The sequence below is a fragment of the Anabrus simplex genome, chromosome 3 (genome assembly GCF_040414725.1).
Source record: "Anabrus simplex isolate iqAnaSimp1 chromosome 3, ASM4041472v1, whole genome shotgun sequence".
Lineage (NCBI taxonomy): Eukaryota > Metazoa > Arthropoda > Insecta > Orthoptera > Tettigoniidae > Anabrus > Anabrus simplex.
In genome coordinates this window covers 450,787,053-450,806,902 of record NC_090267.1, presented here as the reverse complement: position 1 = coordinate 450,806,902, position 19,850 = coordinate 450,787,053, and the positions used below count along the sequence as shown (strand labels likewise).

Here is a 19,850-nt window from a genome sequence, read left to right as displayed (position 1 = left end):
TGGACACTTTGGGAGTGGCGACCCCATCGTACTAATAGCCTATATCTGTTTCATTCATAATATCCCTGACCCGGTCAAAGACTGGAAAACAGGATGTAGGTTTTCATTTTCAGCATATCGGTGGAAATGCCTTCCTTAAAAGAGTCGCTGCTGACAGGATTCGTACCTGTGCGGATAAAAACCATGGATTTCAAGTCCAACTCTTTAACCACACGGACACAGCAGCTGGCATTTAGTGAGTAACAAATTACGAATATCTGGTATTTCCGTGGAAATGTCTTCCTTAAAAAGTCGCTGCGGACAGGATTCGAACCTGTGCGGATAAAAACCAATGGATTTCTAGTCCAAATCTTTAACCACTCGGTCACAGCAACAACTGGGCATTTCGTGTGTAACGACTTATGAATATCTGGCATTTCCGTGGAAATGTCTTCCTTAACAAGTCGCTGCGGACAGGATTCGTACCTGCGCGGATAAAAACCATGGATTTCAAGTCCAAATCTTTAACCACTCGGACGCAGCAGCAGCTGGGCATTTAGTGAGTGACGAATTATGAATATCTGGCATTTCCGTGGAAATGACCTCCTTAAACCGTCGCTACGGACAGGATTCGAACCTGTGCGGGTACAACCCATTGGATTTCAAGTCCAACTCCTTAACCGCTCGGACACCGCAGCTGATATGCAATAAGTGAGTAAGGAGTTATGAATATCTGGCATTTCCGTGGAAATGTCTTCCTCAAAAAGTCGCTGCGGACAGGATTCGAACCTGTGCGGGTAGAACCCATTGGATTTCAAGTCCAACTCCTTAACCACTCGGACACCCCAGCTGTTGTGCATTAGGTGAGTAAGGAATTATGAATCAATAGTAACTTATATCGGTGGAAACGTCTTCATTAAAAAAGTCGCTGCGGACAGGATTCGAACCTGTGCGGATAAAAACCAATGGAATTCTAGTCCAACCACTTAACCACGCGGACGCAGCAGCAGCAGGGCAGTTTGTGAGTAACGAATTATGAATATCTGGCATTTCCGTGGAAATGTCTTCCTTAAAAAGTCGCTGCGGACAGGATTCGAACCTGTGCGGATAAAAACCAATGGATTTCTAGTCCAACTCTTTAACCACTCGGACGCAGCAGCAACTGGGCATTTAGTGAGTAACGAATTATGAATATCTGGCATTTCCGTGGAAATGTCTTCCTTAAAAAGTCGCTGCGGGCAGGATTCGAACCTGTGCGGGTAGAACCCATTGGATTTCAAGTCCAACTCCTTAACCACTCGGACCCCGCAGCTGCTCTGCGGTAAGTGAGTAAGGAATTATGAATAACTAGTATATCGGTGGACACTTTGGGAGTGGCGACCCCATCGTACTAGTAGCTTATATCTGTTTCATTCATAACATCCCTGACCCGGTCAAAGACAGGAAAACAGGATGTAGGTTTTCATTTTCAGCATATCGGTGGAAATGCCTTCCTTAAAACAGTCGCTGCGGACAGGATTCGAACCTGTGCGGGTAGAACCCATTGGATTTCAAGTCCAACTCCTTAACCACTCGGACACCGCAGCTGTTGTGCGTTAGGTGAGTAAGGAATTATGAGTCAATAGTAACTTGTATCGGTGGAAATGTCTTCATTGAAAAATTCGCTGCGGACAGGATTCGAACATGTGCTGGTAGAACCAATTGGATTTCATGTCCAACTTCTTAACCGCTCGGACACCGCAGCTGATATGCATTAAGTGAGTAAGGAGTTATGAATATCTAGCAATTCCGTGGAAATGTTTTCGTTAAAATGTCACTGCGGTCAGGATTCGAACCTGTGCGGATAAAAACCAATGGATTTCTAGTCCAACTCTTTAACCACTCGGACGCAGCAGCAACTGGGCATTTAGTGAGTAACGAATTATGAATATCTGGCATTTCCGTGGAAATGTCTTCCTTAAAAAGTCGCTGCGGACGGGACTCGAACCTGTGCGGGTAGAACCCATTGTATTTCTAGTCCAACTCCTTAACCACTCGGACACCGCAGCAGCTGTGCGGTAAGTGAGTAAGGAATTATGAATAACTAGTATATCGGTCGACACTTTGGGAGTGGCGACCCCATCGCACTAATAGCTTATATCTGTTTCATTCATTACATCCCTGACTGGGTCAAAGCCTGGAAAACAGGATGTAGGTTTTCATTTTCAGCATATCCGTGGAAATGCCTTCCTTAAAAAAGTCGCTGCGGACAGGATTCGAACCTGTGCGGGTAGAACCCATTGGATTTCAAGTCCAACTCCTTAACCGCTCGGACACCGCAGCTGATATGCATTAAGTGAGTAAGGAGTTATGAATATCGAGCATTTCCGTGGAAATGTCTTCCTTAAAAAGTCGCTGCGGACAGGATTCGAACCTGTGTAGATAAAAACCAATGGATTTCTAGTCCAACTCCTTAACCACTCGGACACCGCAGCTGCTCTGCGGTAAGTGAGTAAGGAATTATGAATAACTAGTATATCGGTCGACACTTTGGGAGTGGCGACCCCATCGCACTAATATCTTATATCTGTTTCATTCATTACATCCCTGACTGGGTCAAAGCCTGGAAAACAGGATGTAGGTTTTCATTTTCAGCATATCCGTGGAAATGCCTTCCTTAAAAAAGTCGCTGCGGACAGGATTCGAACCAGTGCGGGTAGAACCCATTGGATTTCAAGTCCAACTCCTTAACCGCTCGGACACCGCAGCTGATATGCATTAAGTGAGTAAGGAGTTATGAATATCGAGCATATCCGTGGAAATGCCTTCCTTAAAAAAGTCGCTGCGGACAGGATTCGAACCTGTGCGGGTAGAACCCATTGGATTTCAAGTCCAACTCCTTCACCACTCGGACACAGCAGCAGCCGGGCATTTAGTGAGTAACGAATTATGAATATCTGGCATTTCTGTGGAAATGTCTTCCTTAAACAGTCGCTTCGGACAGGATTCGAACCTGTGCGGGTAGAACCCATTGGATTTCAAGTCCAACTCCTTAACAGCTCGGACACCGCAGCTGGTATGCAATAAGTGAGTAAGGAGTTATGAATATCTGGCATTTCCTTTTTAAATGTGTTCCTCAAAAACTCGCTGCGGTCAGGATTCGAACCTGTGCGGGTAGAACCCATTGGATTTCAAGTCCAACCCCTTCACCACTCGGACACCACAGCTGTTGTGCATTATGTGAGAAAGGAAATATCAATCAATAGTAACTTGTATCGGTGGAAATGTCTTCATTAAAAAAGTAGCTGCGGACAGGATTCGAACCTGTGCGGATAAAAACCAACGGATTTCTAGTCCAACTCTTTAACCACTCGGACAGAGCAGCAGCTGGGCATTTACTGAGTAACGAATTATGATTATCTGGCATTTCCGTGGAAATATCTTCCTTAAAAAGTCGCTGCGGACAGGATTCGAACCTGTGCGGGTAGAACCCATTGGATTTCAAGTCCAACTCCTTAACCACTCGGACACTCCCTCTGTTGTGCGTTAGGAGAGTAAGGAATTATGAATCAATAGTAACTTATATCGGTGGAAATGCTTCATTAAAAAAGTCGCTGCGAACAGGATTCGAACCTGTGCGGGTAGAACCCATTGGATTTCGAGTCCAACTCCTTAACCACTCGGACACCGCAGCTGTTGTACATTCGGTGAGTAAGGAATTATGAATCAATAGTAACTTATATCGGTGGAAATGTCTTCATTGAAAAAGTCGCTGCGGACAGGATTCGAACCTGTGCGGGTAGAACCCATTGGATTTCAAGTCCAACTCCCTAACCGCTCAGACACCGCAGCTGATATGCAATAAGTGAGTAAGGAATTATGAATATCTGGCATTTCCGTGGAAATGTCTTCCTCAAAAAGTCGCTGCGGACAGGATTCCAACCTGTGCGGATAAAAACCAATTGATTTCTAGTCCAACTCTTTAACCACTCGGTCACAGCAGCAACTGGACATTCAGTGTGTAACGACTTATGAATATCTGGCATCTCCGTGGAAATGTCTTCCTTAAAAAGTCGCTGCGGACAGGATTCGAACCTGTGCGGGTAGAACCCACTGGATTTCAAGTCCAACTCCTTAGCCACTCGGACACCGCAGCTGCTGTGCGGTGAGTGAGTAAGGAATTATGAATAACTAGTATATCGGTGGACACTTTGGGAGTGGCGACCCCATCGTACTAATACCCTATATCTGTTTCATTCATTACATCCCTGACCCGGTCAAAGACTGGAAAACAGGATGTAGGTTTTCATTTTCAGCATATCGGTGGAAATGCCTTCTTTAAAAAAGTCGCTGCGGACAGGATTCGAACCTGTGCGGATAAAAACCATGGATTTCAAGTCCAACTCTTTAACTACTCGGACGCAGTAGCAGCTGGGCATTTAGTGAGTGACGAATTATGAATATCTGGCATTTCCGTGGAAATGACCTCCTTTAACCGTCGCTGCGGACAGGATTCGAACCTGTGCGGGTACAACCCATTGGATTTCAAGTCCAACTCCTTAACCGCTCGGACAACGCAGCTGATACGCAATAAGTGAGTAAGGATTTATGAATATCTGGCATTTCCGTGGAAATGTCTTCCTCAAAAAGTCGCTGCGGACAGGATTCGAACCTGTGCGGGTAGAACCCATTGGATTTCAAGTCCAACTCCTTAACTACTCGGACACCCCAGCTGCTCTGCGGTAAGTGAGTAAGGAATTATGAATAACTAGTATATCGGTGGACACTTTGGGAGTGGCGACCCCATCGTACTAATAGCCTATATCTGTTTCATTCATAATATCCCTGACCCGGTCAAAGACTGGAAAACAGGATGTAGGTTTTCATTTTCAGCATATCGGTGGAAATGCCTTCCTTAAAAAAGTCGCTGCGGACAGGATTCGTACCTGTGCGGAAAAGAACCATGGATTTCAAGTCCAACTCTTTCACCACTCGGACACAGCAGCAGCCGGGCATTTAGTGAGTAACGAATTATGAATATCTCTCATTTCTGTGGAAATGTCTTCCTTTAACAGTCGCTTCGGACAGGATTCGAACCTGTGCGTGTAGAACCCATTGGATTTCATGTCCAGCTCCTTAACAGCTCGGACACCGCAGCTGATATTCAATAAGTGAGTAAGGAATTATGAATATCTGGCATTTCCTTTGGAAATGTCTTCCTCGAAAAGTCGCTGCGGACAGGATTCGAACCTGTGCGGGTAGAACCCATTGGATTTCAAGTCCAACTCCTTAACCACTCGGACACCACAGCTGTTGTGCATTAGGTGAGTAAGGAATTATGAATCAATAGTAACTTGTATCGGTGGAAAAGTCTTCATTAAGAAGGTCGCTGCGGACAGGATTCGAACCTGTGCGGAAAAAAACCAATGGATTTCTAGTCCAACTCTTTAACCACTCGGACAGAGCAGCAGCTGGGCATTTAGTGAGTAACGAATTATGATTATCTGGCATTTCCGTGGAAATATCTTCCTTAAAAAGTCGCTGCGGACAGGATTCGTACCTGTGCATGTAGATCCCATTGGATTTCAAGTCCAACTCTTTAACCACTCGGACACCCCCGCTGTTGTGCATTAGGTGAGTAAGGAATTATGAATCAATAGTAACTTATATCGGTGGAAATGCTTCATTAAAAAAGTCGCTGCGGTCAGTATTCGAACCTGTGCGGGTAGAACCCATTGGATTTCGAGTCCAACTCCTTAACCACTCGGACACCCCCGCTGTTGTGCATTAGAAGAGTAAGGAATTATGAATCAATAGTAACTTATATCGGTGGAAATGCTTCATTAAAAAAGTCGCTGCGGACAGGATTCGAACCTGTGCGGGTAGAACCCATTGGATTTCTAGTCCAACTCCTTAACCACTCGGACACCCCCGCTGTTGTGCATTAGGAGGGTAAGGAATTATGAATCAATAGTAACTTATATCGGTGGAAATGCTTCATTTAAAAAGTCGCTGCGGACAGGATTCGAACCTGTGCGGATAAAAACCATGGATTTCAAGTCCAACTCTTTAACCACTCGGACTCAGCAGCTGCTGGGCATTTAGTGAGTAACGAATTATGAATATCTGGCATTTCCGTGGAAATGTCTTCCTTAAAAAGTCGCTGCGGACAGGATTCGAACCTGTGCGGGTAGATCCCATTGGATTTCGAGTCCAACTCCTTAACCACTCGGACACCGCAGCTGTTGTGCCTTAGGTGAGTATGGAATTATGAATCAATAGTAACTTATATCGGTGGAAATGTCTTCATTGAAAAATTCGCTGCGGTCAGGATTCGAACCTGTGCGGATAAAAACCAATGGATTTCTAGTCCAACTCTTTAACCACTCGGAAACAGCAGCAGCTGGGCATTTAGTGAGTAACGAATTATGAATATCTGGCATTTCCGTGGAAATGTCTTCCTTAAAAAGTCGCTGCGGACAGGACTCGAACCTGTGCGGGTAGAACCCATTGGATTTCTAGTCCAACTCCTTAACTACTCGGACACCGCAGCTGCTGTGCGGTAAGTGAGTAAGGAATTATGAATAACTAGTATATCGGTCGACACTTTGGGAGTGGCGACCCCATCGTACTAATAGCTTATATCTGTTTCATTCATTACATCACTGACTGGGTCAAAGCCTGGAAAACAGGATATAGGTTTTCATTTTCAGCATATCCGTGAAAATGCCTTCCTTAAAAAAGTCGCTGCGGACAGGATTCGAACCTGTGCGGGTAGAACCCATTGGATTTCGAGTACAACTCCTTAACCACTCGGACACCGCAGCTGTTGTGCATCAGGTGAGTAAGGAATTATGAATAACTAGTATATCGGTCGACACTTTGGTAGTGGCGACCCCATCGTACTAATATCTTATATCTGTTTCATTCATTACATCACTGACTGGGTCAAAGCCTGGAGAACAGGATATAGGTTTTCATTTTCAGCATATCCGTGTAAATGCCTTCCTTAAAAAAGTCCCTGCGGACAGGACTCGAACCTGTGCGGGTAGAACCCATTGGATTTCTAGCCCAACTCCTTTACCACTCGGACACCGCAGCTGCTGTGCGGTACGTGAGTAAGGAATTATGAATAACTAGTATATCGGTGGACACTTTGGGAGTTGCGACCCCATCGTACTAATAGCCTATATCTGTTTCATTCATTACATCCCTTACCCGGTCAAAGACTGGAAAACAGGATGTAGGTTATCATTTTCAGCATATCGGTGGAAATGCCTTCCTTAAAAAAGGCGCTGCGGACAGGATTCGAACCCGTGCGGATAAAAACCATGTATTTCAAGTCCAACTTTTTAACCACTCGGACGCAGCAGCAGCTGGGCATTTAGTGAGTGACGAATTATGAATATCTGGCATTTCCGTGGAAATGACTTCCTTAAACAGTCGCTGCGGACAGGATTCGTACCTGTGCGGGTAGAACCCATTGGATTTCAAGTCCAACTCCTTAACCGCTCGGACACCGTAGCTGATATGCAATAAGTGAGTAAGGAATTATGAATCAATAGTAACTTATATCGGTGGAAACGTCTTCATTAAAAAAGTCGCTGCGGACAGGATTCGAACCTGTGCGGATAAAAACCAATGGATTTCTAGTCCAACCACTTAACCACGCGGACGCAGCAGCAGCTGGGCAGTTAGTGAGTAACGAATTATGAATATCTGGCATTTCCGTGGAAATGTCTTCCTTAAAAAGTCGCTGCGGACAGGATTCGAACCTGTGCGGATAAAAACCAATGGATTTCGAGTCCAACTCTTTAACCACTCGGACGCAGCAGCAACTGAGCATTTAGTGAGTAACGAATTATGAATATCTGGCATTTCCGTGGAAATGTCTTCCTTAAAATGTCGCTGCGGACAGGATTCGAACCTGTGCGGGTAGAACCCATTGGATTTCAAGTCCAACTCCTTAACTACTCGGACACCGCAGCTGCTGTGTGGTAAGTGAGTAAGGAATTATGAATAACTAGTATATCGGTGGACACTTTGGGAGTGGCGACCCCATCGTACTAATAGCCTATATCTGTTTCATTCATAACATCCCTGACCCGGTCAAAGACTGGAAAACAGGATTTAGGTTTTCATTTTCAGCATATCGGTGGAAATGCCTTCCTTAAAAAAGTCGCTGCGGACAGGATTCGTACCTGTGCGGATAAAAACCATGGATTTCATGTCCAACTCTTTAACCACTCGGACACAGCAGCAACTGGGCATTTAGTGAGTAACGAATTATGAATATCTGGTATTTCCGTGGAAATGTCTTCCTTAAACAGTCGCTTCGGACAGGATTTGAACCTGTGCGGGTAGATGCCATTGGATTTCAAGTCCATTTCTTTAACCGCTCGGACACCGCAGCTGATATGCAATAAGTGAGTAAGGAATTATGAATATCTGGCATTTCCGTTGGAAATGTCTTCCTCAAAAAGTCGCTGCGGACAGGATTCGAACCTGTGCGTGTAGAACCCATTGGATTTCGAGTCCAACTCCTTAACCACTCGGACACCGCAGCTGTTGTGCATTAGGTGAGTAAGGAATTATGAATCAATAGTAACTTATATCGGTGGAAATGTCTTCATTGAAAAAGTCGCTGCGGACAGGATTCGAACCTGCGCGGGTAGAACCCATTGGATTTCATGTCCAACTTCTTAACCGCTCGGACACCGCCGCTGATATGCATTAAGTGAGTAAGTAGTTATGAATATCTAGCATTTCCGTGGAAATGTCTTCCTTAAAATGTCACTGCGGACAGGATTCGGACCTGTGCGGATAAAAACCAATGGATTTCTAGTCCAACTCTTTAACCACTCGGACACAGCAGCAGCTGGGCATTTAGTGAGTAACGAATTATGAATAGCTGGCATTTCCGTGGAAATGTCTTCCTTAAAATGTCGCTGCGGACAGGATTCGGACCTGTGCGGGTAGTACCCATTGGTTTTCTAGTCCAGCTCCTTAACCACTCGGACACCGCAGCTGCTGTGCGGTAAGTGAGTAAGGAATTATGAATAACTAGTATATCGGTCGACACTCATCATCATCATCATCATCTTCTGTTACCCTCCAGGGTCGGCTTTTCCCTCGGACACAGCGAGGGATCCCTCCTCTACCGCCGCAGTGTCCCGGAGCTTCAGACTCGTGGTCGGGTATACAACTGGGGAGAATGACCAGTACCTCGCCCAGGCGGCCTCCCCTGCTATGCTGAACAGGGGCCTTGTGGAGGGATGGGAAGATTGGAAGGGATGGGCAAGGAAGAGGGTAGGAAGCGGCCGTGGCCTTATGTTAGGTACCATCCCGGCATTCGCCTGGAGGAGAAGTGGGAAACCACGGAAAACCACTTCCAGGATGGCTGAGGTGAGAATCGAACCCACCTCTACTCAGTTGACCTCCCGAGGCTGAGTGGACCCCGTTCCAGCCCTCGTACCACTTTTCAAATTTCGTGGCAGAGCCGGGAATCGAACCCGGGCCTCCGGTGGTGGCAGCTAATCACGCTAACCACTACACCACAGAGGCGGGCCCCCATCGTACTAATAGCCTATATCTGTTTCATTCATTACATCACTGACCCGGTCAAAGACTGGAAAACAGGATGTAGGTTTTCATTTTCAGCATATGGGTGGAAATGCCTTCCTTAAAAAAGTCGCTGCGGACAGGATTCGTACCTGTGCGGATAAAACCTAATGGATTTCTAGTCCAACTCTTTAACCACTCGGAGACAGCAGCAGCTGGGCATTTAGTGAGTAACGAATTATGAATATCTGGCATTTCCGTGGAAATGTCTTCCTTAAACAGTCGCTTCGGACAGGATTCGAACCTGTGCGGGTAGAACCCATTGGATTTCAAGTCCAACTCCTTAACAGCTCGGACACCGCAGCTGATGTGCCATAAGTGAGTAAGGAATTATGAATATCTGGCATTTCCTTTGGAAATGTCTTCCTCAAAAAGTCGCTGCGGACAGGATTCGAACCTGTGCGGATAGAACCCATTGGATTTCAAGTCCAACTCCTTAACCACTCGGACACCACACCTGTTGTGCATTAGGTGAGTAAGGAATTATGAATCAATAGTAACTTGTATCGGTGGAAATGTCTTCATTAAAAAAGTCGCTGCGGACAGGATTCAAACCTGTGCGGATAAAAACCAATGGATTTCTAGTCCAACTCTTTAACCACTCGGACAGAGCAGCAGCTGGGCATTTAGTGAGTAACGAATTATGATTATCTGGCATTTCCGTGGAAATATCTTCCTTAAAAGGTCGCTGCGGACAGGATTCGAACCTGTGGGGGTAGAACCCATTTAATTACTGCTGGGCAGTGTGTGAGTAAGGAATTATGAATAACTAGTATATCGGTCGAAATGTCTTCCTTAAAAAAATCGCTGCGGACAGGATTCGAACATGTGCGGGTAGAACCCATTGGATTTCAAGTCCAACTCCTTAACCACTCGGATACCGCACCTGCTATGCAGTAAGTGAGTAAGGAATTATGAATAACTAGTATATCGGTGGAAATGTCTTCCTTAAAAAAAAATCGCTGCGGACACGATTCGAACCTGTGTGGGTAGAACCCATTGGATTTCGAGTCCAACTCCTTAACCACTCGGACACCGCAGCTGTTGTGCATTGGGTGAGTAAGGAATTATGAATAACTAGTATATCGGTGGACACTTGGGGAGTGGCGACCCCATCGTACTAATAGCCTATATCTGTTTCATTCATAACATCCCTCACCCGGTCAAAGACTGGAAAACAGGATGTAGGTTTTCATTTTCAGCATATCGGTGGAAATGCCTTCCTTAAAAGAGTCGCTGCGGACAGCATTCGTACCTGTGCGGATAAAAACCATGGATTTCAAGTCCAACTCTTTAACCACACGGACACAGCAGCTGGCATTTAGTGAGTAACAAATTATGAATATCTGGTATTTCCGTGGAAATGTCTTCCTTAAAAAGTCGCTGCGGACAGGATTCGAACCTGTGCGGATAAAAACCATGGATTTCAAGTCCAACTCTTTAACCACTCGGACGCAGCAGCAGCTGGGCAATTAGTGAGTGACGAATTATGAATATCTGGCATTTCCGTGGAAATGACCTTCTTAAACCGTCGCTACGGACAGGATTCGAACCTGTGCGGGTACAACCCATTGGATTTCAAGTCCAACTCCTTAACGCTCGGACACCGCAGCTGATATGCAATAAGTGAGTAAGGAGTTATGAATATCTGGCATTTCCGTGGAAATGTCTTCCTCAAAAAGTCGCTGCGGACAGGATTCGAACCTGTGCGGGTAGAACCCATTGGATTTCAAGTCCAACTCCTTAACCACTCGGACACCCCAGCTGTTGTGCATTAGGTGAGTAAGGAATTATGAATCAATAGTAACTTATATCGGTGGAAACGTCTTCATTAAAAAAGTCGCTGCGGACAGGATTCGAACCTGTGCGGATAAAAACCAATGGATTTCTAGTCCAACCACTTAATCACGCGGACGCAGCAGCAGCTGGGCAGTTTGTGAGTAACGAATTATGAATATCTGGCATTTCCGTGGAAATGTCTTCCTTAAAAAGTCGCTGCGGACAGGATTCGAACCTGTGCGGGTAGAACCCACTGGATTTCAAGTCCAACTCCTTAACCGCTCGGACACCGTAGCTGACATACAATAAGTGAGTAAGGAGTTATGAATATCGAGCATTTCCGTGGAAATGTCTTCCTTAAAAAGTCGCTGCGGACAGGATTCGAACCTGTGTGGATAAAAACCAATGGATTTCTAGTCCAACTCTTTAACCACTCGGTCACAGCAGCAACTGGGCATTTAGTGAGTAACGACTTATGAATATCTTGCATTTCCGTGGAAATGTCTTCCTTAAAAAGTCGCTGCGGACAGGATTCGAACCTGTGCGGGTAGAACCCACTGGATTTCAAGTCCAACTCCTTAACCGCTCGGACACCGTAGCTGATATGCAATAAGTGAGTAAGGAGTTATGAATATCTGGCATTTCCGTGGAACTGTCTTCCTCAAAAAGTCGCTGCGGACAGGATTCGAACCTGTGCGGGTTGAACCCATTGGATTTCAAGTCCAACTCCTTAACCACACGGACACCCCAGCTGTTGTGCATTAGGTGAGTAAGGAATTATGAATCAATAGTAACTTATATCGGTGGAAATGTCTTCATTTAAAAAGTCGCTGCGGACAGGATTCGAACCTGCGCGGGTACAACCCATTGGATTTCAAGCCCAACTCCTTAACCACTCGGACACCGCAGCTGCTGTGCGGTGAGTGAGTAAGGAATTATGAATAACTAGTATATCGGTGGACACTTTGGGAGTGGCGACCCCATCGTACTAATAGCCTATATCTGTTTCATTCATAATATCCCTGACCCGGTCAAAGACTGGAAAACAGGATGTAGGTTTTCATTTTCAGCATATCGGTGGAAATGCCTTCCTTAAAAGAGTCGCTGCTGACAGGATTCGTACCTGTGCGGTTAAAAACCATGGATTTCAAGTCCAACTCTTTAACCACACGGACACAGCAGCTGGCATTTAGTGAGTAACAAATTACGAATATCTGGTATTTCCGTGGAAATGTCTTCCTTAAAAAGTCGCTGCGGACAGGATTCGAACCTGTGCGGATAAAAACCAATGGATTTCTAGTCCAAATCTTTAACCACTCGGTCACAGCAACAACTGGGCATTTCGTGTGTAACGACTTATGAATATCTGGCATTTCCGTGGAAATGTCTTCCTTAACAAGTCGCTGCGGACAGGATTCGTACCTGCGCGGATAAAAACCATGGATTTCAAGTCCAAATCTTTAACCACTCGGACGCAGCAGCAGCTGGGCATTTAGTGAGTGACGAATTATGAATATCTGGCATTTCCGTGGAAATGACCTCCTTAAACCGTCGCTACGGACAGGATTCGAACCTGTGCGGGTACAACCCATTGGATTTCAAGTCCAACTCCTTAACCGCTCGGACACCGCAGCTGATATGCAATAAGTGAGTAAGGAGTTATGAATATCTGGCATTTCCGTGGAAATGTCTTCCTCAAAAAGTCGCTGCGGACAGGATTCGAACCTGTGCGGGTAGAACCCATTGGATTTCAAGTCCAACTCCTTAACCACTCGGACACCCCAGCTGTTGTGCATTAGGTGAGTAAGGAATTATGAATCAATAGTAACTTATATCGGTGGAAACGTCTTCATTAAAAAAGTCGCTGCGGACAGGATTCGAACCTGTGCGGATAAAAACCAATGGAATTCTAGTCCAACCACTTAACCACGCGGACGCAGCAGCAGCAGGGCAGTTTGTGAGTAACGAATTATGAATATCTGGCATTTCCGTGGAAATGTCTTCCTTAAAAAGTCGCTGCGGACAGGATTCGAACCTGTGCGGATAAAAACCAATGGATTTCTAGTCCAACTCTTTAACCACTCGGACGCAGCAGCAACTGGGCATTTAGTGAGTAACGAATTATGAATATCTGGCATTTCCGTGGAAATGTCTTCCTTAAAAAGTCGCTGCGGGCAGGATTGGAACCTGTGCGGGTAGAACCCATTGGATTTCAAGTCCAACTCCTTAACCACTCGGACCCCGCAGCTGCTCTGCTGTAAGTGAGTAAGGAATTATGAATAACTAGTATATCGGTGGACACTTTGGGAGTGGCGACCCCATCGTACTAATAGCTTATATCTGTTTCATTCATAACATCCCTGACCCGGTCAAAGACAGGAAAACAGGATGTAGGTTTTCATTTTCAGCATATCGGTGGAAATGCCTTCCTTAAAACAGTCGCTGCGGACAGGATTCGAACCTGTGCGGGTAGAACCCATTGGATTTCAAGTCCAACTCCTTAACTACTCGGACACCGCAGCTGTTGTGCGTTAGGTGAGTAAGGAATTATGAGTCAATAGTAACTTGTATCGGTGGAAATGTCTTCATTGAAAAATTCGCTGCGGACAGGATTCGAACATGTGCTGGTAGAACCCATTGGATTTCATGTCCAACTTCTTAACCGCTCGGACACCGCAGCTGATATGCATTAAGTGAGTAAGGAGTTATGAATATCTAGCAATTCCGTGGAAATGTTTTCGTTAAAATGTCACTGCGGTCAGGATTCGAACCTGTGCGGATAAAAACCAATGGATTTCTAGTCCAACTCTTTAACCACTCGGACGCAGCAGCAACTGGGCATTTAGTGAGTAACGAATTATGAATATCTGGCATTTCCGTGGAAATGTCTTCCTTAAAAAGTCGCTGCGGACGGGACTCGAACCTGTGCGGGTAGAACCCATTGTATTTCTAGTCCAACTCCTTAACCACTCGGACACCGCAGCAGCTGTGCGGTAAGTGAGTAAGGAATTATGAATAACTAGTATATCGGTCGACACTTTGGGAGTGGCGACCCCATCGCACTAATAGCTTATATCTGTTTCATTCATTACATCCCTGACTGGGTCAAAGCCTGGAAAACAGGATGTAGGTTTTCATTTTCAGCATATCCGTGGAAATGCCTTCCTTAAAAAAGTCGCTGCGGACAGGATTCGAACCTGTGCGGGTAGAACCCATTGGATTTCAAGTCCAACTCCTTAACCGCTCGGACACCGCAGCTGATATGCATTAAGTGAGTAAGGAGTTATGAATATCGAGCATTTCCGTGGAAATGTCTTCCTTAAAAAGTCGCTGCGGACAGGATTCGAACCTGTGTAGATAAAAACCAATGGATTTCTAGTCCAACTCCTTAACCACTCGGACACCGCAGCTGCTCTGCGGTAAGTGAGTAAGGAATTATGAATAACTAGTATATCGGTCGACACTTTGGGAGTGGCGACCCCATCGCACTAATATCTTATATCTGTTTCATTCATTACATCCCTGACTGGGTCAAAGCCTGGAAAACAGGATGTAGGTTTTCATTTTCAGCATATCCGTGGAAATGCCTTCCTTAAAAAAGTCGCTGCGGACAGGATTCGAACCAGTGCGGGTAGAACCCATTGGATTTCAAGTCCAACTCCTTAACCGCTCGGACACCGCAGCTGATATGCATTAAGTGAGTAAGGAGTTATGAATATCGAGCATATCCGTGGAAATGCCTTCCTTAAAAAAGTCGCTGCGGACAGGATTCGAACCTGTGCGGGTAGAACCCATTGGATTTCAAGTCCAACTCCTTCACCACTCGGACACAGCAGCAGCCGGGCATTTAGTGAGTAACGAATTATGAATATCTGGCATTTCTGTGGAAATGTCTTCCTTAAACAGTCGCTTCGGACAGGATTCGAACCTGTGCGGGTAGAACCCATTGGATTTCAAGTCCAACTCCTTAACAGCTCGGACACCGCAGCTGGTATGCAATAAGTGAGTAAGGAGTTATGAATATCTGGCATTTCCTTTTTAAATGTGTTCCTCAAAAAGTCGCTGCGGTCAGGATTCGAACCTGTGCGGGTAGAACCCATTGGATTTCAAGTCCAACCCCTTCACCACTCGGACACCACAGCTGTTGTGCATTATGTGAGAAAGGAAATATCAATCAATAGTAACTTGTATCGGTGGAAATGTCTTCATTAAAAAAGTAGCTGCGGACAGGATTCGAACCTGTGCGGATAAAAACCAACGGATTTCTAGTCCAACTCTTTAACCACTCGGACAGAGCAGCAGCTGGGCATTTACTGAGTAACGAATTATGATTATCTGGCATTTCCGTGGAAATATCTTCCTTAAAAAGTCGCTGCGGACAGGATTCGAACCTGTGCGGGTAGAACCCATTGGATTTCAAGTCCAACTCCTTAACCACTCGGACACTCCCTCTGTTGTGCGTTAGGAGAGTAAGGAATTATGAATCAATAGTAACTTATATCGGTGGAAATGCTTCATTAAAAAAGTCGCTGCGAACAGGATTCGAACCTGTGCGGGTAGAACCCATTGGATTTCGAGTCCAACTCCTTAACCACTCGGACACCGCAGCTGTTGTACATTCGGTGAGTAAGGAATTATGAATCAATAGTAACTTATATCGGTGGAAATGTCTTCATTGAAAAAGTCGCTGCGGACAGGATTCGAACCTGTGCGGGTAGAACCCATTGGATTTCAAGTCCAACTCCCTAACCGCTCAGACACCGCAGCTGATACGCAATAAGTGAGTAAGGAATTATGAATATCTGGCATTTCCGTGGAAATGTCTTCCTCAAAAAGTCGCTGCGGACAGGATTCCAACCTGTGCGGATAAAAACCAATTGATTTCTAGTCCAACTCTTTAACCACTCGGTCACAGCAGCAACTGGACATTCAGTGTGTAACGACTTATGAATATCTGGCATCTCCGTGGAAATGTCTTCCTTAAAAAGTCGCTGCGGACAGGATTCGAACCTGTGCGGGTAGAACCCACTGGATTTCAAGTCCAACTCCTTAGCCACTCGGACACCGCAGCTGCTGTGCGGTGAGTGAGTAAGGAATTATGAATAACTAGTATATCGGTGGACACTTTGGGAGTGGCGACCCCATCGTACTAATACCCTATATCTGTTTCATTCATTACATCCCTGACCCGGTCAAAGACTGGAAAACAGGATGTAGGTTTTCATTTTCAGCATATCGGTGGAAATGCCTTCTTTAAAAAAGTCGCTGCGGACAGGATTCGAACCTGTGCGGATAAAAACCATGGATTTCAAGTCCAACTCTTTAACTACTCGGACGCAGTAGCAGCTGGGCATTTAGTGAGTGACGAATTATGAATATCTGGCATTTCCGTGGAAATGACCTCCTTTAACCGTCGCTGCGGACAGGATTCGAACCTGTGCGGGTACAACCCATTGGATTTCAAGTCCAACTCCTTAACCGCTCGGACAACGCAGCTGATACGCAATAAGTGAGTAAGGATTTATGAATATCTGGCATTTCCGTGGAAATGTCTTCCTCAAAAAGTCGCTGCGGACAGGATTCGAACCTGTGCGGGTAGAACCCATTGGATTTCAAGTCCAACTCCTTAACTACTCGGACACCCCAGCTGCTCTGCGGTAAGTGAGTAAGGAATTATGAATAACTAGTATATCGGTGGACACTTTGGGAGTGGCGACCCCATCGTACTAATAGCCTATATCTGTTTCATTCATAATATCCCTGACCCGGTCAAAGACTGGAAAACAGGATGTAGGTTTTCATTTTCAGCATATCGGTGGAAATGCCTTCCTTAAAAAAGTCGCTGCGGACAGGATTCGTACCTGTGCGGAAAAGAACCATGGATTTCAAGTCCAACTCTTTCACCACTCGGACACAGCAGCAGCCGGGCATTTAGTGAGTAACGAATTATGAATATCTCTCATTTCTGTGGAAATGTCTTCCTTTAACAGTCGCTTCGGACAGGATTCGAACCTGTGCGTGTAGAACCCATTGGATTTCATGTCCAGCTCCTTAACAGCTCGGACACCGCAGCTGATATTCAATAAGTGAGTAAGGAATTATGAATATCTGGCATTTCCTTTGGAAATGTCTTCCTCGAAAAGTCGCTGCGGACAGGATTCGAACCTGTGCGGGTAGAACCCATTGGATTTCAAGTCCAACTCCTTAACCACTCGGACACCACAGCTGTTGTGCATTAGGTGAGTAAGGAATTATGAATCAATAGTAACTTGTATCGGTGGAAAAGTCTTCATTAAGAAGGTCGCTGCGGACAGGATTCGAACCTGTGCGGAAAAAAACCAATGGATTTCTAGTCCAACTCTTTAACCACTCGGACAGAGCAGCAGCTGGGCATTTAGTGAGTAACGAATTATGATTATCTGGCATTTCCGTGGAAATATCTTCCTTAAAAAGTCGCTGCGGACAGGATTCGTACCTGTGCATGTAGATCCCATTGGATTTCAAGTCCAACTCTTTAACCACTCGGACACCCCCGCTGTTGTGCATTAGGTGAGTAAGGAATTATGAATCAATAGTAACTTATATCGGTGGAAATGCTTCATTAAAAAAGTCGCTGCGGTCAGTATTCGAACCTGTGCGGGTAGAACCCATTGGATTTCGAGTCCAACTCCTTAACCACTCGGACACCCCCGCTGTTGTGCATTAGAAGAGTAAGGAATTATGAATCAATAGTAACTTATATCGGTGGAAATGCTTCATTAAAAAAGTCGCTGCGGACAGGATTCGAACCTGTGCGGGTAGAACCCATTGGATTTCTAGTCCAACTCCTTAACCACTCGGACACCCCCGCTGTTGTGCATTAGGAGGGTAAGGAATTATGAATCAATAGTAACTTATATCGGTGGAAATGCTTCATTTAAAAAGTCGCTGCGGACAGGATTCGAACCTGTGCGGATAAAAACCATGGATTTCAAGTCCAACTCTTTAACCACTCGGACTCAGCAGCTGCTGGGCATTTAGTGAGTAACGAATTATGAATATCTGGCATTTCCGTGGAAATGTCTTCCTTAAAAAGTCGCTGCGGACAGGATTCGAACCTGTGCGGGTAGATCCCATTGGATTTCGAGTCCAACTCCTTAACCACTCGGACACCGCAGCTGTTGTGCCTTAGGTGAGTATGGAATTATGAATCAATAGTAACTTATATCGGTGGAAATGTCTTCATTGAAAAATTCGCTGCGGTCAGGATTCGAACCTGTGCGGATAAAAACCAATGGATTTCTAGTCCAACTCTTTAACCACTCGGAAACAGCAGCAGCTGGGCATTTAGTGAGTAACGAATTATGAATATCTGGCATTTCCGTGGAAATGTCTTCCTTAAAAAGTCGCTGCGGACAGGACTCGAACCTGTGCGGGTAGAACCCATTGGATTTCTAGTCCAACTCCTTAACTACTCGGACACCGCAGCTGCTGTGCGGTAAGTGAGTAAGGAATTATGAATAACTAGTATATCGGTCGACACTTTGGGAGTGGCGACCCCATCGTACTAATAGCTTATATCTGTTTCATTCATTACATCACTGACTGGGTCAAAGCCTGGAAAACAGGATATAGGTTTTCATTTTCAGCATATCCGTGAAAATGCCTTCCTTAAAAAAGTCGCTGCGGACAGGATTCGAACCTGTGCGGGTAGAACCCATTGGATTTCGAGTACAACTCCTTAACCACTCGGACACCGCAGCTGTTGTGCATCAGGTGAGTAAGGAATTATGAATAACTAGTATATCGGTCGACACTTTGGTAGTGGCGACCCCATCGTACTAATATCTTATATCTGTTTCATTCATTACATCACTGACTGGGTCAAAGCCTGGAGAACAGGATATAGGTTTTCATTTTCAGCATATCCGTGTAAATGCCTTCCTTAAAAAAGTCCCTGCGGACAGGACTCGAACCTGTGCGGGTAGAACCCATTGGATTTCTAGCCCAACTCCTTTACCACTCGGACACCGCAGCTGCTGTGCGGTACGTGAGTAAGGAATTATGAATAACTAGTATATCGGTGGACACTTTGGGAGTTGCGACCCCATCGTACTAATAGCCTATATCTGTTTCATTCATTACATCCCTTACCCGGTCAAAGACTGGAAAACAGGATGTAGGTTATCATTTTCAGCATATCGGTGGAAATGCCTTCCTTAAAAAAGGCGCTGCGGACAGGATTCGAACCCGTGCGGATAAAAACCATGTATTTCAAGTCCAACTTTTTAACCACTCGGACGCAGCAGCAGCTGGGCATTTAGTGAGTGACGAATTATGAATATCTGGCATTTCCGTGGAAATGACTTCCTTAAACAGTCGCTGCGGACAGGATTCGTACCTGTGCGGGTAGAACCCATTGGATTTCAAGTCCAACTCCTTAACCGCTCGGACACCGTAGCTGATATGCAATAAGTGAGTAAGGAATTATGAATCAATAGTAACTTATATCG

General features: G+C 45.4%; 1 protein-coding gene and 62 non-coding genes across 63 annotated transcripts in view; 1 reads left to right on the top strand and 62 right to left on the bottom strand.

Annotated features, from left to right (window-relative positions):
• The window catches only part of LOC136866853 (dynein axonemal heavy chain 1), a 1,878,455-nt gene that overhangs the window by 791,707 nt on the left and 1,066,898 nt on the right, over positions 1–19,850 (top strand). The window lies entirely within an intron of this gene.
• Positions 596–677, bottom strand: TRNAS-UGA (transfer RNA serine (anticodon CGA)). Its single transcript has one exon. It is a non-coding gene; the product is annotated as a tRNA-Ser (tRNA).
• TRNAS-UGA (transfer RNA serine (anticodon UGA)) lies at positions 748–829 on the bottom strand. The gene has a single exon. It is a non-coding gene; the product is annotated as a tRNA-Ser (tRNA).
• On the bottom strand, positions 1,210–1,291 carry TRNAS-UGA (transfer RNA serine (anticodon AGA)). The gene has a single exon. It is a non-coding gene; the product is annotated as a tRNA-Ser (tRNA).
• On the bottom strand, positions 1,484–1,565 carry TRNAS-UGA (transfer RNA serine (anticodon UGA)). Its single transcript has one exon. It is a non-coding gene; the product is annotated as a tRNA-Ser (tRNA).
• On the bottom strand, positions 1,946–2,027 carry TRNAS-AGA (transfer RNA serine (anticodon AGA)). The gene has a single exon. It is a non-coding gene; the product is annotated as a tRNA-Ser (tRNA).
• Positions 2,220–2,301, bottom strand: TRNAS-UGA (transfer RNA serine (anticodon UGA)). Its single transcript has one exon. It is a non-coding gene; the product is annotated as a tRNA-Ser (tRNA).
• TRNAS-AGA (transfer RNA serine (anticodon CGA)) lies at positions 2,372–2,453 on the bottom strand. Its single transcript has one exon. It is a non-coding gene; the product is annotated as a tRNA-Ser (tRNA).
• Positions 2,646–2,727, bottom strand: TRNAS-UGA (transfer RNA serine (anticodon UGA)). The gene has a single exon. It is a non-coding gene; the product is annotated as a tRNA-Ser (tRNA).
• Positions 2,799–2,880, bottom strand: TRNAS-UGA (transfer RNA serine (anticodon UGA)). Its single transcript has one exon. It is a non-coding gene; the product is annotated as a tRNA-Ser (tRNA).
• Positions 2,951–3,032, bottom strand: TRNAS-UGA (transfer RNA serine (anticodon UGA)). Its single transcript has one exon. It is a non-coding gene; the product is annotated as a tRNA-Ser (tRNA).
• TRNAS-UGA (transfer RNA serine (anticodon UGA)) lies at positions 3,104–3,185 on the bottom strand. Its single transcript has one exon. It is a non-coding gene; the product is annotated as a tRNA-Ser (tRNA).
• On the bottom strand, positions 3,414–3,492 carry TRNAS-UGA (transfer RNA serine (anticodon UGA)). The gene has a single exon. It is a non-coding gene; the product is annotated as a tRNA-Ser (tRNA).
• On the bottom strand, positions 3,571–3,652 carry TRNAS-CGA (transfer RNA serine (anticodon CGA)). The gene has a single exon. It is a non-coding gene; the product is annotated as a tRNA-Ser (tRNA).
• On the bottom strand, positions 3,729–3,810 carry TRNAS-UGA (transfer RNA serine (anticodon UGA)). Its single transcript has one exon. It is a non-coding gene; the product is annotated as a tRNA-Ser (tRNA).
• Positions 4,033–4,114, bottom strand: TRNAS-UGA (transfer RNA serine (anticodon UGA)). The gene has a single exon. It is a non-coding gene; the product is annotated as a tRNA-Ser (tRNA).
• On the bottom strand, positions 4,458–4,539 carry TRNAS-UGA (transfer RNA serine (anticodon UGA)). Its single transcript has one exon. It is a non-coding gene; the product is annotated as a tRNA-Ser (tRNA).
• On the bottom strand, positions 4,610–4,691 carry TRNAS-UGA (transfer RNA serine (anticodon UGA)). The gene has a single exon. It is a non-coding gene; the product is annotated as a tRNA-Ser (tRNA).
• TRNAS-UGA (transfer RNA serine (anticodon CGA)) lies at positions 5,188–5,269 on the bottom strand. Its single transcript has one exon. It is a non-coding gene; the product is annotated as a tRNA-Ser (tRNA).
• On the bottom strand, positions 5,812–5,893 carry TRNAS-AGA (transfer RNA serine (anticodon AGA)). The gene has a single exon. It is a non-coding gene; the product is annotated as a tRNA-Ser (tRNA).
• Positions 6,120–6,201, bottom strand: TRNAS-CGA (transfer RNA serine (anticodon CGA)). Its single transcript has one exon. It is a non-coding gene; the product is annotated as a tRNA-Ser (tRNA).
• On the bottom strand, positions 6,430–6,511 carry TRNAS-AGA (transfer RNA serine (anticodon UGA)). Its single transcript has one exon. It is a non-coding gene; the product is annotated as a tRNA-Ser (tRNA).
• TRNAS-CGA (transfer RNA serine (anticodon AGA)) lies at positions 6,704–6,785 on the bottom strand. The gene has a single exon. It is a non-coding gene; the product is annotated as a tRNA-Ser (tRNA).
• On the bottom strand, positions 6,978–7,059 carry TRNAS-AGA (transfer RNA serine (anticodon UGA)). The gene has a single exon. It is a non-coding gene; the product is annotated as a tRNA-Ser (tRNA).
• Positions 7,403–7,484, bottom strand: TRNAS-UGA (transfer RNA serine (anticodon UGA)). The gene has a single exon. It is a non-coding gene; the product is annotated as a tRNA-Ser (tRNA).
• Positions 7,865–7,946, bottom strand: TRNAS-UGA (transfer RNA serine (anticodon UGA)). The gene has a single exon. It is a non-coding gene; the product is annotated as a tRNA-Ser (tRNA).
• On the bottom strand, positions 8,443–8,524 carry TRNAS-CGA (transfer RNA serine (anticodon CGA)). Its single transcript has one exon. It is a non-coding gene; the product is annotated as a tRNA-Ser (tRNA).
• TRNAS-UGA (transfer RNA serine (anticodon AGA)) lies at positions 8,601–8,682 on the bottom strand. The gene has a single exon. It is a non-coding gene; the product is annotated as a tRNA-Ser (tRNA).
• On the bottom strand, positions 8,905–8,986 carry TRNAS-AGA (transfer RNA serine (anticodon UGA)). The gene has a single exon. It is a non-coding gene; the product is annotated as a tRNA-Ser (tRNA).
• Positions 9,803–9,884, bottom strand: TRNAS-UGA (transfer RNA serine (anticodon UGA)). Its single transcript has one exon. It is a non-coding gene; the product is annotated as a tRNA-Ser (tRNA).
• On the bottom strand, positions 9,956–10,037 carry TRNAS-UGA (transfer RNA serine (anticodon CGA)). The gene has a single exon. It is a non-coding gene; the product is annotated as a tRNA-Ser (tRNA).
• On the bottom strand, positions 10,385–10,466 carry TRNAS-UGA (transfer RNA serine (anticodon UGA)). The gene has a single exon. It is a non-coding gene; the product is annotated as a tRNA-Ser (tRNA).
• Positions 10,540–10,621, bottom strand: TRNAS-CGA (transfer RNA serine (anticodon UGA)). Its single transcript has one exon. It is a non-coding gene; the product is annotated as a tRNA-Ser (tRNA).
• TRNAS-UGA (transfer RNA serine (anticodon UGA)) lies at positions 11,112–11,192 on the bottom strand. The gene has a single exon. It is a non-coding gene; the product is annotated as a tRNA-Ser (tRNA).
• Positions 11,263–11,344, bottom strand: TRNAS-UGA (transfer RNA serine (anticodon CGA)). The gene has a single exon. It is a non-coding gene; the product is annotated as a tRNA-Ser (tRNA).
• TRNAS-UGA (transfer RNA serine (anticodon UGA)) lies at positions 11,573–11,654 on the bottom strand. Its single transcript has one exon. It is a non-coding gene; the product is annotated as a tRNA-Ser (tRNA).
• Positions 11,877–11,958, bottom strand: TRNAS-UGA (transfer RNA serine (anticodon UGA)). Its single transcript has one exon. It is a non-coding gene; the product is annotated as a tRNA-Ser (tRNA).
• Positions 12,029–12,110, bottom strand: TRNAS-UGA (transfer RNA serine (anticodon CGA)). Its single transcript has one exon. It is a non-coding gene; the product is annotated as a tRNA-Ser (tRNA).
• On the bottom strand, positions 12,187–12,268 carry TRNAS-UGA (transfer RNA serine (anticodon UGA)). The gene has a single exon. It is a non-coding gene; the product is annotated as a tRNA-Ser (tRNA).
• TRNAS-UGA (transfer RNA serine (anticodon UGA)) lies at positions 12,911–12,992 on the bottom strand. Its single transcript has one exon. It is a non-coding gene; the product is annotated as a tRNA-Ser (tRNA).
• Positions 13,063–13,144, bottom strand: TRNAS-UGA (transfer RNA serine (anticodon CGA)). Its single transcript has one exon. It is a non-coding gene; the product is annotated as a tRNA-Ser (tRNA).
• Positions 13,525–13,606, bottom strand: TRNAS-UGA (transfer RNA serine (anticodon UGA)). Its single transcript has one exon. It is a non-coding gene; the product is annotated as a tRNA-Ser (tRNA).
• On the bottom strand, positions 13,799–13,880 carry TRNAS-UGA (transfer RNA serine (anticodon UGA)). The gene has a single exon. It is a non-coding gene; the product is annotated as a tRNA-Ser (tRNA).
• Positions 14,261–14,342, bottom strand: TRNAS-AGA (transfer RNA serine (anticodon UGA)). Its single transcript has one exon. It is a non-coding gene; the product is annotated as a tRNA-Ser (tRNA).
• On the bottom strand, positions 14,535–14,616 carry TRNAS-UGA (transfer RNA serine (anticodon UGA)). The gene has a single exon. It is a non-coding gene; the product is annotated as a tRNA-Ser (tRNA).
• On the bottom strand, positions 14,687–14,768 carry TRNAS-AGA (transfer RNA serine (anticodon UGA)). Its single transcript has one exon. It is a non-coding gene; the product is annotated as a tRNA-Ser (tRNA).
• TRNAS-UGA (transfer RNA serine (anticodon UGA)) lies at positions 14,961–15,042 on the bottom strand. Its single transcript has one exon. It is a non-coding gene; the product is annotated as a tRNA-Ser (tRNA).
• TRNAS-UGA (transfer RNA serine (anticodon CGA)) lies at positions 15,114–15,195 on the bottom strand. Its single transcript has one exon. It is a non-coding gene; the product is annotated as a tRNA-Ser (tRNA).
• TRNAS-UGA (transfer RNA serine (anticodon UGA)) lies at positions 15,266–15,347 on the bottom strand. Its single transcript has one exon. It is a non-coding gene; the product is annotated as a tRNA-Ser (tRNA).
• On the bottom strand, positions 15,419–15,500 carry TRNAS-UGA (transfer RNA serine (anticodon UGA)). Its single transcript has one exon. It is a non-coding gene; the product is annotated as a tRNA-Ser (tRNA).
• TRNAS-UGA (transfer RNA serine (anticodon CGA)) lies at positions 15,729–15,807 on the bottom strand. Its single transcript has one exon. It is a non-coding gene; the product is annotated as a tRNA-Ser (tRNA).
• On the bottom strand, positions 15,886–15,967 carry TRNAS-CGA (transfer RNA serine (anticodon UGA)). The gene has a single exon. It is a non-coding gene; the product is annotated as a tRNA-Ser (tRNA).
• On the bottom strand, positions 16,044–16,125 carry TRNAS-UGA (transfer RNA serine (anticodon UGA)). Its single transcript has one exon. It is a non-coding gene; the product is annotated as a tRNA-Ser (tRNA).
• On the bottom strand, positions 16,348–16,429 carry TRNAS-UGA (transfer RNA serine (anticodon UGA)). Its single transcript has one exon. It is a non-coding gene; the product is annotated as a tRNA-Ser (tRNA).
• Positions 16,773–16,854, bottom strand: TRNAS-UGA (transfer RNA serine (anticodon UGA)). Its single transcript has one exon. It is a non-coding gene; the product is annotated as a tRNA-Ser (tRNA).
• On the bottom strand, positions 16,925–17,006 carry TRNAS-UGA (transfer RNA serine (anticodon AGA)). The gene has a single exon. It is a non-coding gene; the product is annotated as a tRNA-Ser (tRNA).
• TRNAS-UGA (transfer RNA serine (anticodon CGA)) lies at positions 17,503–17,584 on the bottom strand. Its single transcript has one exon. It is a non-coding gene; the product is annotated as a tRNA-Ser (tRNA).
• Positions 18,127–18,208, bottom strand: TRNAS-AGA (transfer RNA serine (anticodon AGA)). Its single transcript has one exon. It is a non-coding gene; the product is annotated as a tRNA-Ser (tRNA).
• Positions 18,435–18,516, bottom strand: TRNAS-CGA (transfer RNA serine (anticodon CGA)). Its single transcript has one exon. It is a non-coding gene; the product is annotated as a tRNA-Ser (tRNA).
• TRNAS-AGA (transfer RNA serine (anticodon UGA)) lies at positions 18,745–18,826 on the bottom strand. Its single transcript has one exon. It is a non-coding gene; the product is annotated as a tRNA-Ser (tRNA).
• Positions 19,019–19,100, bottom strand: TRNAS-CGA (transfer RNA serine (anticodon UGA)). The gene has a single exon. It is a non-coding gene; the product is annotated as a tRNA-Ser (tRNA).
• TRNAS-AGA (transfer RNA serine (anticodon CGA)) lies at positions 19,293–19,374 on the bottom strand. Its single transcript has one exon. It is a non-coding gene; the product is annotated as a tRNA-Ser (tRNA).
• Positions 19,718–19,799, bottom strand: TRNAS-UGA (transfer RNA serine (anticodon AGA)). Its single transcript has one exon. It is a non-coding gene; the product is annotated as a tRNA-Ser (tRNA).